At 47.8% G+C, this 14,124-nt stretch overlaps 1 pseudogene; it reads left to right on the plus strand.

The window, feature by feature from the left end:
* Window positions 1-7,310: 7,310 nt before the first annotated feature.
* Window positions 7,311-11,207, plus strand: LOC104679280 (annotated as a pseudogene).
* Window positions 11,208-14,124: the final 2,917 nt, after the last annotated feature.

The following is a 14,124-nucleotide window of genomic DNA, read 5'->3' on the forward strand; positions in this document are numbered from 1 at the left end:
GACAGTGCGTTCCGTGAACTTTTGGCTACTCGATCACCACAAAGTCATTCCGTGTTCGAGCTGCAAATGACCTCAGAAATCGTCTGGTTGCTTTGAGAAACAAAATGTGGTCCGTGTATCAACGGTGGCCGAGGAGAATATATTAGTTGACACACAAAGATACTTCTTTTTTCAAATAGTTAAGTGTTTTAGTGCGCATTAGGAGGGAAATGCCTATCACGTCAAACCATTGTTTCATTAATGTTATTTCTTAGGTCAAATAAAAAGTGGCAAAAAACAAGTGCACTTCAAGAAAAATGTTAAGTAAAAATTGAGACACTTTATATGCAGTTCAAGAACGTGCAAAGCTAGTTGACAGTGACTGAAGTAAGAACAGTGTTTAGGTAGGAGGGGACGATTATTGACTGGGAAGGAAGAGGAGGGAACGCTCTGGGTGCTGGTTCTGTATTTTGACCTGGGTGATGGATAACAAAAGTATATACATGAATAAAAAATACATCCAGTGCACTTAAGATTAGTGCACTTTACACATTTTAAACATGTATTTTTAATGTCAATTTTTAAAAATCTAGTATGGGATATGCCCCCACCCCACCCCCCAAAAAAATGCAAAGATGCAAATGACTGTCATTTGGGAAACACTGATCCAGGCAGGCTCACTAGCAGTGACCAAACCCCTGAGAAAGGGTATTGTGAATACCTGATGTGTGTACCAGGAACTTCCATCACTGAATAGCTCCAAATCTCAGAAATGCTCCTGACCTGATGTTGAGCTCTGGTGCATACATATATTCTCTTTTTTTTTTTTTTTTTTTTTTTGGAGGCAGAGTTTCACTCGTTGCCCAGGCTGGAGTGCAATGGGGCGGTATCAGCTCACTGCAACCTCCACCTCCCAGGTTGAAGCGATTCTCCTGCCTCAGCTGCCCGAGTAGCTGGAATTACAAGCACACGCCACCATGCCCGGCTAATTTTTTGTATTTTTAGTGGAGATCGGTTTCACCATGTTGACCAGGCTGGTCTCAAACTCCTGACTTCAGGTGATCCACCTGCCTCGGCCTCCCAAAGCGCTAGGATTACTCAGGTGAGCCACTGCGCCTGACCCTATTTTCTTAATTAGCCCTCACAGAATGGAGTTGTTATTGTTGCTGTTGTTGTTGAGACATAGTCTCGCTCTGTCACCCAGGCTAGAGTGCAGTGGCGCCATCTCAGCTCATTGTAATCTCTGCCTCCCGGGTTCAAGCAATTCTCCTGCCTCAGCCTCCTGAGTAGCTGGGATTACAGGTGCCCACCACCATGCCCAGCTAATTTTTGTATTTTTAGTAGAGATGGGGTTTCACCAGCTTCGGCCTCCCAAAGTGCTGGGATTACAGGCATGAGCCCCTGTGCCCAGCCCAGAATGGCTTTAAAAAAAAAAAAAAGGTCAAGCGTGCCCAGTTCTTCATGTGAAATTATTTCTGTATCACCTCATCATGCTGCTCACCCTCTTCCGCTGTTCTCTAATCTGTCCTTGTTGATATTTAAAAGCTGGCACAAGGCCAGGCACTGCGGCTCACACCTGTAATCCCAGCACTTTGGGAGGCTGAGGAGGGTAAATCAGTCGAGTCCAGGAGTTCAAGACCAGCCTGGGCTACAGGTGAAACCCCCTCTGTACCAAAAAATACAAAAATTAGCCAAGCATGGTAGCCCAAATCCCAGCTACTTGGGAGGCCGAGGTAGAAGGATCACTTGAGCCCGTGAGGCAGAGGTTGCAGTGAGCCAAATCAGCAGGGCAGTTGCAGAGTAGTACTCAAGATCCTCAACCCAGAGGCTCCCTAGGACCCACTTGCCCCAGCTCATGAGGGCCTGGTTCTGAGGTCTGCCAGGACTGGGGCTCAGCGCTGCCCTTGGAAAGAGTGGTGCCAGGGAAGAAAATCATAACCATATATTAGTAGTCACCTCTCTCCTCCTTTCTGGAAAGGGAGGTTCCCTGGTTTGCGGGCTCTTTGCCTCCTGGACATTATTGTGTAGCGAAGGAAGAAAGGTTGAGACGCGGAGCTGGAGAAACTAAGAGAGGCCAAACTGGTCCATTTGAGGAAAGATCAGGGATCCCAGGAGGGGAGGAGGGGACACCCTGGGGAACCAGGGGGCTTCCCAGGTGGTCCAAGAAGGGGAGGGCAGGATACTGAAAGTCAGAGCATGGTTTTGAGTTTTGGAGACAACAAGAGAAAAGGGGGGGGATTTGGACAACTATGGAGAGGACTGGGCTGGGGAGAGAAATGTTTAGAGATTTGGAAGATAGTGTGTCGTGCGAGCTATTGTGAAAACACCTTCTTTATATCCCTAAAAAACCACCACCGATGATTCATGATACAATTCAGTGCTTTTACAGAGGGATTGGTGCCTTTTTAAAATGATAATAATGCATTGGCTTGGCTCCATCTGTGTTAGTAGACAGACATCTTGAGCAGGTTTTATCAGTGTTCCGTTAGCTAAATATTGGGTTTCCTATTTTGTGGCTTGCCTTAAACCACATTGCAGGCCCTTCCACACTGGAAGCCACCTCAGAAATCACCTCTTTGGCCTGCAGCTCCATGTCCCCAAACTCTGGGCTTTCCTAAATGAGTGACCTCATTCAGAAGATAATATAGCATCCCTCATCTGAAAATCCCAAATCTGAAATGCTTCAAAATCCAAAACTGTTTGAGTGCCAATATGATGTTCGAAGGCCAGGTTCAAAGGACATGCTCATTGGAGCATTTTGGATTTCAGATTTTCGAATTCCAAAATCTGTAAAAAATCTGAAATCCGAAATACTTCTGTAATTTAACCTGTAATAGACATTGGGTCCTGACCTTCCAGCTGAGGCAGCAAGCAGGCAACAGAGGCTCACCATGCACCCCTCCTGCCCCTCACCCTCCCATAGGCTTGTGCATCACACCCCGGCCTACCTTGCACCCACTGGGAAGGGGACACGATGCTTCTGCCCTGCCTTCTTGGATCTTGAGCCACTGTGACAATTGCAGGATTCCAGCCAGGGAAAGTGATACAGGTAGGAGTACTCAATACTCTCCATAGAGCAGATTCCAGCAATGGCACAGCAGCCCCGGGAAGTGTGCTGTCACACCCAGCTAATTTTTAAAACCTTTTGTAGAGATTTGAATTCACTATGCTGCCCAGACTGGTCTTGAACTCCTGACTTCAAGTAATCCTCCCACCTTGGCTTGCCAAAGTGCTGGGATTACCGCATGAACTAGTGCTCCTGGCCGAGAGTTTAGTTTCGATTGCTAGTGGTGTTCTTAGTATCTTTTCATATTTGAGGCTTTGGGGCGAATGGTGAAGTATTACGCTCACCAACTGAGGTTACAGGACTTTTGTTTTAATATTGAACAGATGGAACTGTTTAGGTCTACATCTTTGCAGCTATACAAAATATGAGTCTGCTTTATAGCCGTTGAAAAGCAAGAAGTAATATAGTAAAATTTTGCCTGGCTAGAGGCTTCGGAAGACTGGAGTATTTTGGCTTAATTCTATTAACTTGGAAGATGAAGGTGAAAAAAATTCAAAACTTAAATTTCCTGTTGAATGCAATTTGAAAATATAACCGATGATTCCAGTTTTCTTCTCCAGTAATTTTGGACCTTCTGATCTACTTGGTGTTTTATTACAGAACTCCTAGTATCCCTGAGTCTTACATTGTGAAGATCCTTTTCTAAAACTTTACATGTAAGAGGATATAAATGATATTGGATGAGATCAGGCTGGATGAGAACTGATACCTGTAAATATACATTTTAGATGAAATCTCTGATTGCCACTCATTTTCTTATTTAACTCATAAAAATAAAACACATTGGATAGAGGATGGGAGTAGGAAGGAGATATATGTCTTTTAATTGCATGTCATTTTTTTCATATTGAGACAGACCATATAGTATCCCTGGCTTTGGACCTACAGAAGGAAACACATGTTACTACCTGCTATATGCCAGAGGTTCTTGAACACCTGGAGGGACTACTGCAGCACAGATTGCTGAGCCCTAGTCCAGAGTTTCTGATTCATCAGGTCCAGGGTGGGGCCTGAGAATTTGTAAGAAGTTCCCAGGTGCTGCTAGAGCTGCTAGTCCAGAGACTACATGTTTGAAAACCACTATTATATACTAACTGTAAATTGCAGACCTCTAGAAAAAAGCTTAGTTTGGTGTGGGATAAGAAGCACACAGGTTATGGAGCAAATCATGAAAGATTCAACCCTTGATCCCAGCCTAGTGTGGAATTCAGGTTACAAGCAATACACGGTGACATAACACAACTCTTGGTTTTCATGATTGCAAGTCATAGCCAGGTATTGAGTGAGAAATTCAGTTTCATTCACAGGGCTTAGAGAGGCCAGGTGAGTCTAGAAAAATAGGATTTAGTCATTAACCTCATGAGAGTAGGAATTACTTATGTCCTTTTTCTCTCCCCCATCACTTAGTATTTAGCCTTACTTTACAAGGGGCTTGTATTTATTTTAAACTGATCAAGGGCTTTGACTGCTTATTAAATGGAAAGCATTATGTATTTATTTAATGATTTATTTAGAGACCGAGTCTTATTCTGTTGCTCAGGCTGAAATGCAGTGGCACAATTTTGGCTCACTGCAACCTCCACCTCCCTGGTTCAAGTGATTTCCCTGCCTCAGCCTCCCAAGTGACTGGGATTACAGGTGTCTGCCACCATGCCCAGCTAGTTTTTGTATTTTTAGTAGAGACAGGGTTTCATGATGTTGGCCAGCTGGTCTTGAACTCCTGAGCTCAGGTGATCCACCCGCCTCAGCCTCCCAAAGTGCTGGGATTACAGGCAATAACCATCACGCCTGGCTTGGTTTTTCTCCCAAAGACTCGGGTTCATGCAATACAAATCCTTACATGTGAGAAAACTCAGCGGCAGACAGTGCTGTACTACACCCAGCATGCTGCCAGGCAGTTTGAAGGTGGGAATCTGGGCACCTCATCATCCTTCAACTTGACATTTTGACAGGCCTTTAAGGGAAGTCCTTTGGGCCCCATCTCAACGTCTCTCATTCCAGAAGACGCCGAGGAACTGACCAGCCGCCTGCAGGATTTCCGACAGCGTGTGGGAGAGTTGGAGAGGGAGCAGAGGAAGGCAAATAGGGTGAGTCAACCACCTAACCATACCCTGGCAGCCCGGCTTTCCAGATGGAGGAGTGAGCCTAAAGGTCCCGTCTGCAGGAAGGCATGTCCCACCCAGAAGGCAGCATGGGCCATTTCTCACTGCTTTTGTGTGTGGTCATTAGAGGCATCCTAGGGCTGTGTTGGCTGCTGTGGGTGAATTGGGGGGCACTGAGGGGAGCAAGTACTGGACACGGAGCTTGGAGGCCAAATGCCTGCCCTGCCCTTACCTGACTGTGGCATTGACCAAGTTCTAGGTGGGGGTTAGGATACTTGTACCATGAAGATACAGAAGAGTATCTTTAGTATGTTACCATTTGTGTAGAGAGTGGGAACACGTGTGTGTGTGTGTGTGTCTGTGTACTATGAAAATATACATAAAACATGTCTGCAAGGATTCGTAAAAAAACTCAGGAGAGAGGAACAGGGTGGCTGGGAGATATTTCCCTTCTGTGTTTTCTGAGTTTGGGACTATGCAAATGTACTCTTCAAAAAGTGAACACAAGATTATCCCCCTTTCTATCTGTGCCCCCACCCCCCAGCTGTTAAAGGTGGAAAGCATCCAGGTTCTTGGCGTCTTGAACAAAGAATTGGACAAAACGCACAAAGCAAGGAAGGAATGAAGGGATTTATTGAAAATGAAAGCACACTCCAGTGTGGGAGCGCGCCCGAGCACAGGGGCTCAAGGACCCCGTTACAAAATTTTGGGGGATTTAATGACCCCCCTAGAGGATTCCATTGGTTACTTCAGATACGCCCTATGTAACTGGAGAGGATGAAGTAAAGTTACAAAGTCATTTACGCATATGCCCTATGGAGAAGGTATTTCCTGTTATAGCTGAAGTGTGAACTGGCCTTACGTTCCCTGCCTCCAGACCCTATTTTCCTGCCTCACAGTGAAAACATGGGCATGGATAATCAGATATACCTGGATGTTTAGATCCCAGCTCTGTCTGAGTGATCTTGAGCAAGCACTTAACCTCTAATACCCCATGTTTTTCATCTACACAATAGAGGTGATAATAGTAACTGTCTCCTATGGTGGTTGTGAGGATTAAATGGGGTTGTTAGCATGATGCCTGGTGAAGCACTCAGTAAAGGTTCAAACAGTGATAGTCATAATGGTAAGAACGATAGCAATATTCTCTGATCTCTCTGGGCCTCTGTGAGCCAGCTACAAATTCGATCTCTTTCTGTGCCCCTTCCACCCTTACTGAGTTCTTTGAGAAACAATGAGACCACGGGCTTGGAAATGCCTTGAAAATATGTCAGGCATGATTGAGAGTGATGAAGTGTTGCTGTGGAATAGTCACTGTAGCTGTCTTCCTGGTTGGCCAGCTGCTCCTCTGCCTGCTATATCCTGACTTAACCTTTCTGTATTTGCAGGACAACAACCAGTTAAGCAGAGACAGAGATGCCCTCAGGCTGCAGTTAGACAAGAACACCTAGGATGGGGGAAGGTGGAATGGGGGGTCTGGGCCCTTAGCGTGGGTGGCGTGGGCAAGGTGAGAGGGGTGCAGGTGAGCATGGTGAGGTGGTTGTACAGGTTTGCATGTGTGCACCGCTAAACTCTAGTGCCATCTGTGCCCCAACTCATGCTGTAGACTTGGGCAACTCATGTCTTCTCTCTGGCCTGCCACCTGTGACATTTGATTCCTGGGGTCCCTTCCAGTGCCACAGTTCTGTGGTTGTGGGGCAAGGGTAGAGGGTTGGTCACCAAAGCAATCCTTTCTATTTCTCATTAATTCCTTTCTCTGCTGCCACTGGCCATAGCAACAGCAATAAGGAGCTGAAGCAGGAGAACTCAGCTTAGGCAGAGCAGCTTGTAGTCATACTGATCCACAAGGCAGCAATGCAGCATGACTTAGAGGAGCTGAAAAACAAACTGGAGATCACAAACCTCACACTTCAGCAGGTGGACATGGAAGGAAGATGATCCCAGGTGGCCAGGAGTAGGTGAGGACCAGTGACAGACCTTCCTAACTTCTGTGTCCTTTCTCACAGGTGATGGAGTGGGTGCAGTATCTGCAAATGGAGACAGACCAGTATGCTGAGTATCTCCATGGAGAGCACGCCATATGGTGGCAGAGGATGCAGATGTCAGAGCAGGTGAGGACCAGTGACAGCCCTTTCTAACTGCTGTGCCCATTCTTGCAGGTGATGGAGTCACTTAAACAACTCCAGCTAGAGAGAGACGAATATGTTCAACATATAAAAGGAGAGAGGGCCCAGTGGCAGGAAAGGATGTGGAAAATGTTAGAGGAGGTGAGACCTGACCCTTCAGCCCCCCACCTTAAATAGATCACTGGATCTTTCTGGGCATCTGTAAGATGGGAATAGTACAACCAGAGGTAGTCATAGGTCTGGGCTTTGTGGAGGTAGGAGCAGAGACAGAGATGGCAGCCTGTCCAGCCACCAGCTCATCTCTCCAGGGCCCTTTCCCCTGTGCTTCGGGCAGGTTCACACATTGAAGGAGGAGAAGAAGCATGAGCGCATCAGGTACAGAAGCTGGAGACAAGCTTGGCCGAACTGAAGAACCAGATGGGTGAGCTGGGGTTGGGGTGACCTGGAAGTAGGACCGGCATCAGAGGGCTGTGGGGGTGGCTTAGAATGCCCCAGGGAGGTGGGTGCATGGAAGGGCTTGGAGGCAGAGGGAAAGAGGTCAGCGGCAGGAGACAGCAAGTCTTGTAATCTCCGTGAGCCTCAGTGTCCCCATCAGCAAAGAAGGAGGAGTGCCAGTTGTCAGCCACCCACAGTGCTCTCTGTCTGAAAGTGGCTTGGAAGATTGACTACCATCCGGGTGTGAGAAATCATTAGCAGGGAGGCCAAGTGTGGGAAGCCTGTGAGGAGTTGTGGACCAAGAGGAAGGTGTTTTGTTTTGTTTTGTTTTTTTCTTTTTTGAGAATCCAGAGGCGCTTATTGTCTGCTTCCTTTTTCAGCCGAACCCCCATGCCTGGAGTCCCCAGCAGGGCCCTCAGAGGTGGAGCATCAGCTACAAGCCGAGGCCGAGCACCTGAAGAGTCTGGCAGGACAACTCCAAGCTCAGGTGGAAGACAATCAGGGCTTGAGTCAGCTGAATTGGGAGCAGGAGAGGCTGCAGGAGCAGGAGGAGAAGCTGCTGGAGTGGAAGGCCAGGCTCTGGGAGGAGCAGGCGGAGGCGCACAGGCAAACCTACCAGAATGACGCACCACCATCAGGCGCACGCTCTCCCAGAACCACAAGCTGAAGGAGCAGCCGACTGAGAATGAAGGAGACGGTAACCCCTGCCCCATCAAAGAAGGGCTGGGAGGCAGGCACCAGCCTCTGGGGAAGGGAGGTGCCAGGCCAGAGACAGCTCCAGCCTGGGGGACAGGTGACCCCAGCACCCTCCAGGGCAGTGCCGTGACTGTTTCTTGCTTCCTGCCCTCTGAATTTTAGAGGTGGGTAGCCCTGGGCTCCTCCTAGGTCTGGACATCATTATACCAGCTAGAGGCATGGAGTTCCCCAATCACAGGGAAAGAGACAGTGGTATGAGAGGCTCCTTAGATTGAAACTGAATTCCAGCCTCAGCTCCGCTGCTCACCATTGAACTACCTTGCATCTCCAAGTCTCGGTTTCTTTAATTTCAAAATGAAGTTAGCATTTTCCTTGCAGAGGTGCTGAGAATTAAATGAGATAATATGTGGAAACATTAGGCATGTAGTACACCTAGCAGATGCTGTTTGGCTCCCTCTGCTTTTCCACCAGTCTGTGGCCTACAGTTTAAATGGTAGGAAAAAAGGTGTGAGATTTGAGGCTGGGGAAGAAGGCAAGACAATGGATGCAGTCACTTAGGCCTGGAGCAAGGGGCCAGGAGCCTGGGCAGGCAACAGCCCCAAAGTGCCCTCGCTACCCTACTTATGGGCCCAGAATCTAGAAGCCAGCCACTGGCTTCAGGTGGAGTTGAAGAGCCAAGAGGCTCAGACTCTGCAGTGGCAGCCAGACCAGTACCTGGGTCACCTGCAGCAGTATGTGGCCGCCTATCAGCAGCTGACCTCTGAGAAGGAGGTGCTGTACAGACAGTTACTGCTGCAGACCCAGCTTGTGGACCAGCTGCAGCAACAGGAAGCTCAGGGCAAAACAGTGGCTGAGATGGTCTGCCAAGAGTTTCAGGAGACCCAGATGAGAGAGTTACTGAGGGCTGGGCCCTGAGGGGGACAACCTGGCAACCTCCGTGCCTTCTCACCCTCTTTCCTGGCCCCTTAGGAGCACCTGGAAGCTGCCAGCCAGCAGAACCAGCAGCTACAGGCCCAGTTGAGCCTCATGGCTCTCCCTGGGGAAGATACAGGAGACCACTCAGAGGAAGAGGAGAGAGCCCCAGGAGGAAGCGGGGACTGCTGGCAGTGTAGGATTGAGGAGTTGGAAGAGACCTTTAGAACAGCTGGTCATTATGCTTACCAGGTGTCTGCACTAAGTTCGACATTGATATGGTGACCTCCCGGGGGCGGGGGGGCGGGGGGGGGGCACCAGGTTGCCTGAGGATGGGTGGACTGGCCCAGATCAGAAAGGGAGCAGGTCAGAACTCCCGCACTGATGGCTAGTGGGACTGTGCCTGGGCAACACACTGAGACCTTGGCTCTTAAAAAAAAAAATGAATGAAAATAAAGAACAGCTGCTCAGTCCCCTCTGGGAAGGGGCTGGCCCACAGTTACACAGTGAGGGTGGGGACAGGGGTGGGCCACCGTACCTCCCTTTTTGGGTTGTCTGAGGACCCCTCTGAACACCCCCACCCCCCACAGGAGATGGACTGGGCAGGGAGGAGGAGGAGGAGAGGGATGAAGAGGAGGAGGGGGGAAGGAAAAGGGGAGGAGGAAGGGGGGAGGAGGAGGGGAGGAAGAGGAGGGGGAAGGAAGAGGAGGAGCAGCTGCCTCGGCCCATGCTCAGCATCCTGGAAGACCTGGAGAGCTGGGCAGCCATGATGAGCCTGACTCCAGCTCCCCACCCTTGCCGCCTTCCACTGTGGTCCCTCCCAGACCCCCTTATGCTCTTGGTTTCCTGCCTTCTGGTTTTTCTGGAACCTCATGCCTTCCCTGGGAGCCAGTAGTCAGATATCATTTTACCGTGTGACCCACAGGTGCGCCCTCTGAGGCCCCAAAGGAAGGGCTCCTCTCCTGCTCCCTGCCCCGTTTGTCCTGTGTATCCCCCTACAAGAATGCGCACATCTTGCCTGCAGGTGGCCTTTTTACACTCGGCTTTAGCCAGTGCCAAGGAAGGGCAGCAGACACAGCCACATGGGCAGCTGAAGGAGTAAAGGGTGCACTGCCAGTGCGTGGCTCACCCGCTGACCTCAGCCCAGAAGGAACCAGAGGTGGCAGCCCCAACCCCAAGAACTGGGGGCGATTCTGCATGTGGGGAGAACAACCGGGCTTTCACCATGTTGGCCAGACTGGTCTTGAACTCCTGACCTCAAGTGATTCACCCTCCTCAGCCTCCCAAAGTGCTGGGATTACAGGCCTGAGCCACCACGCGCATTCCAATGAAGACCTTTTTAAAATTTGCAGTTCAGATTGTGGAAAATTTTGAGCTACAAATTAACAAGAGTTGATGCTTCACATGAATGTTGTCAGATTCATCTTTTAATACACAATGTTTACACTTTTATTTGATATCATTCACCTTCCTATAGGGTATGGTCAGTGGATTTGCAGGTGGAGAAGATGAAATTTATAATGTCTATGACCAAGCCTGGAGAGGTGGTAAAGATATGGCCCAGAGTATTTATAGGTTCAGTAAAAATCTAGACAAGGACATGTTTGGTGATGACCTAGAAGCCAGAATAAAGACCAGCAGGTATCAAGCCATACAACTCTGTCTCAGTGTTTACACCAGTGAAAACAAAGTAGTTCATAGTCTTTTCCCTTGTTCCCTAGATTTGTTCCTGACAAGTTTTCTGGTTCAGACCACAGGCAGAGAGGCCAAGAGGATGAGAAGGACCAGTTCAGTCTGAGGAAGAACCTTTTGGTTTGGACAAGTTTTTGGAAGAAGCCAGACAGCATGGTGGCTCTCAAAGACCCTCAGCAGCAGCCCCAAAGAACATGAGCATGAAGGCAAGAAGAGGAGGAAGGAGTAGACACACATCTCTTCAAAGCAAATGAACTGTGATTATCCATAACCCTAATGATGCAAGGGCTATGGGGCAACACTTTGTGAGTGGTCAGGACACAAACCAGATCTGGATGCTACTTGTTATTATTGGAGAAAGTGGGAGTAGGGAGGGAGTGGGCATAGAAAATTCTACTTTGAATTATTTGTTTTTTTTAAAGAGTAGGTTTTATTTGTGCTTCTCCCACCTTTCAGCATTTATAGAACATGCTGGCCCACATCCACAATCAAGACCACTGTCTTTTGTGTGACACGTAGTTTGGGTTTTTTGTGTAAGAACAGCTGCTTATGGGTCAAGTCGCCCCAACCACAGTGAGGAGGAGGATGTTCACATGTTGGAACTGTCCTGCCAAATAAACGTGGCCCCTGTTGCACTGTGTTTTAATTTGGAGTGGGGAAAAGAAGCTCTTGCTTTGTTTCAAATAAAAACCTTTAGACAAAATTCTCGGTTATGTTTCCTTTATGTAATAGGCTGGCACAGTCTCAAAAATCTTCCTCTTCATCAGATGTTTGGATAACTTTAGGCCTTTGAGCTTGAACCTGGAGCTGAAAAAAATAAGCACTGTAGGGAAGGAAAGGCAATGTCTGCAAAAACATTCAGTTTGAAAATAACCTTTTTATGAGGGAGTCAGTAAAAAGAACTCAGGCAGTTTTTATTTTCACCTTGTTCTTCTATTTGTTTTCTCATCAAATTCCCTTTACCATCTTTGTTGTTCTTATGACTCCCTCACCCTCCATTAAAAATTGCAAATTGGGTGAGTCCCAGTGGCTTAGTCCTGTAACCCCAGCACTTTGGGAGGATGAGGCAAGAGGACAGCTTGAGGCTAGGGGTTCAAGACTAACCTGCAGCATAGAAAGGCCCAGTCACGATGAAAACAAATAAATGAAAAAATAAAGTAGTAAATCAATCTGGCCCAAGATCACATAATCAGTGGGAAAGACGAGATTTCAGCCCCAGCTCACCCGACTGGAAAAGTACGCTGCTAGGGTCTCCTGTGTTCTATATATCTTGCTAACCATTACGGGTCTTCTTTTTATTTTATTTATTTACTTATTTATTTTTTGAGACAGAGTCTCACTCTGTCGCCCAGGCTGGAGTGCAGTGGCACAATCTTGGCTCACTGCAAGCTCCGCCTCCTGGGTTCATGCCATTCTCCTGCCTCAGCCTCCCGAGTAGCTGGAACTATAGGCATCCGCCACCACACCCAGCTAATTTTTTGTATTCTTTAGTAGAGACGGGGTTTCAATGTGTTAGCCAGGATGGTCTCGATCTCCTGACCTCATGATCCACCTGCCTTGGCCTCCCAAAGTGCTGGTATTACAGGCGTGAGCCACCGCGCCCGGCCTAAGGGTCTTGTACTTCCCCTTTAAAAGCGGGAACTCTTCCACCCCACCATTCTAACAAGCATGAAGGCACCTTCAGTTACAAATCTCTCAAAGTCCCATCATTCCACATTTATGATCTATTTAATTGATACATAATCAGATAGTAGCTACATGTATATCATAGATGTATCTGGTATACAGATTGACCTTTATTCCATCTAGAATATGATTTTCCTGTTGTAGTGCATTCTGAAGTTCTTCTGAAGAAAACTGAACCCAACCCAAACCTCTGTGAAAGCCAGTCTCGTCTCCTCGTCCTAGAAATTCAAAATATGGGAAAATATTAATCATGAACTTGAGAAAGTTTCCATGAGCTCCAAATCAAATTGCCAACTTTTTCATCTGCCACAATCGGGTTGATTATCTACTGTTTGAGACAGGGTCTCACTCTGTGGCCTAGTCTGGACTGCAGTGGTGTGAACATGACTCACTGCAGCCTCACCTTCCTGGGTTTAAGGGATCCTCCCACCTCAGTCCCTTCAGTACCTGGGATCATAGGTGCGCACCACCATGCCTGGCTAAGGTTTTACATTTTTTGCAGAGATGGGGTCTTGCCATGTTGGCCAGGCTGGTTTCAAACTGCTGGGCTTGAGCAATCCTCCCACCTGGGCCTCCCAAAGTGCTGGAATTACAGGTGTGAGCCACCATGCCCAGCCTCAAATCAGATTCCAGACATTTAGAAATGTCAGTAACCTTGCTTCATACCCTTCCTCATTACCCAAGGCTAAATCCCTACTCTGTTTTCCTCACTGCTATTAGACAAGATATGGGTAATGAGCTTTCTGTGTCATTCTAGATGCAAACCATATTAACAGTAATAGCCAAGGGAGATTTTGATCAGAACTCTTGTTTCTAACCTCATTTCTAGAAAATAGAAAAGTGGGCCTCAAAACCTAGGTGCACTATGATCATTTCTGAACCCAGTCACCCTCATCACCAGCACTATCATCATCACGCGTTTCTAATGACGAACAGACAACATTTAGCCCTTACTTAACCTAATTACAGACTTCTGATTAATTTAAACAATTGTGTTACTTTCCCTTTGTGCAAACGGAAGACTTCTTTGCTTTTCTGAGATGGAGTCTCACTCTGTCGCCAGGCTGGAGTGCAGTGGTGCAATCTCGGCTCACTGCAACCTCCAACTCCGATTCAAGCTCTTCTCCTGCCTCAGCCTCCTGAGTAGCTGGGATTACAGGCATGCGCCACCATGGCCAGTTAATTTTTGTATTTTTAGTAGAGATGTGGGTTTCACAATGTTGGCCAGGCTGGACTCGAACTCTTGGCCTCAAGTGATCTGCCTGCCTAGAGCTCCCAGACTGCTAGGATTATACGTGTGAGCCACCACACCCAGGCTACATTACCACAGCCTTTACAGTGCTGCAAGGAAAAAAAGGGTTTCAGTGAGGTGCGTGTAAACTCTGTGTACTCACATCACACCCTAGAAAGCCCACAGAAAAATACAGGC

Source organism: Rhinopithecus roxellana, chromosome 5 (assembly GCF_007565055.1).
Source record: "Rhinopithecus roxellana isolate Shanxi Qingling chromosome 5, ASM756505v1, whole genome shotgun sequence".
Lineage (NCBI taxonomy): Eukaryota > Metazoa > Chordata > Mammalia > Primates > Cercopithecidae > Rhinopithecus > Rhinopithecus roxellana.